Here is a 1069-nt window from a genome sequence, read left to right as displayed (position 1 = left end):
CCAATTTGTGTTTTTAGTCATTTTTCAACTTAGGTAAGATCAGAAAAGAGGTTTCAACATAAAGAAGGAACACAAGTGTTGGCGAGAATATGGAGAAATTGGAAACCTCATACATTGCTGATAGGAACATAAAATTAGAGTCACCATGACCCAGCAATTCCTCTCTTAGACATATACCCAGGAGGACTGAAAACATATGTTCACACAAAGACAGAAATGTTCATGGCTGGGACATCACTGACAGTCCAGTGGTTAAGACTCCGCGCTTCCACTGCTGGGGCACGGGTTCGATTCCTGCTCGGGAACTAAGATCCCGCATGCCATGTGGTGCAGCCAAAAAAAAAAAAAGAAATGTTCATGGCAGAATTATTCACAATAGCCAAAAAGCAGAAACAATGTAAGTGTCCATCACCTGATGAATGGATAAACAAAATGTGGTATATACCTATTGTGGAATTTTAGCCATAAAAATCAATGGAGGACTGATACATATTACAAGATGGATGAGCCTTGAAAACATTTTGCTAAGTGATAGAAGCCAGATACAAAATGCCACATAGTCCATTTAAAGGAAATGCCCAGAATAGGCAAATCAATTGAGACAGAAGGTAGATTAGTGGCTGTAAGGGGCTGGGGCAGGGGCAGGAATGGGGAGTGACTGCTGAGGGGCACAGGTTTCTCTGGGGGGTGAGAAAGATGTTCTGGAATTAGTGGTGATGGCTGCCCAACCTTGTGAATATATTAAAAACCACTGAATTATACTTCACAAGGGTGCATTTCATGGTAGGTGAATTATATCTTAATAAAAATAAATGTGACAAAATGTTAACAGTTGGTAAATCTAGCTGAAAGGTATATGGGAATTCATTGTCCCATTCTTGCAACTTTTTAGCAAGTACAAATTTTTTTCAAAACAAAGTTGTTTTTTAAATGCTTAAAATAGGGACTTCCCTGGTGGTCCAGTGGTTAAGAATCCGCCTTCCAACACAGGGCATGCGGGTTCGCTCCCTGGTCGGGGGAATTAAGATCCCACATGCCGCAGGGCAACTAAGCCCGCGCGCCACAAGAG

The sequence above is a fragment of the Balaenoptera ricei genome, chromosome 13 (genome assembly GCF_028023285.1).
Source record: "Balaenoptera ricei isolate mBalRic1 chromosome 13, mBalRic1.hap2, whole genome shotgun sequence".
Taxonomy (NCBI): domain Eukaryota; kingdom Metazoa; phylum Chordata; class Mammalia; order Artiodactyla; family Balaenopteridae; genus Balaenoptera; species Balaenoptera ricei.
Note: the sequence above shows the minus strand (reverse complement) of the source record.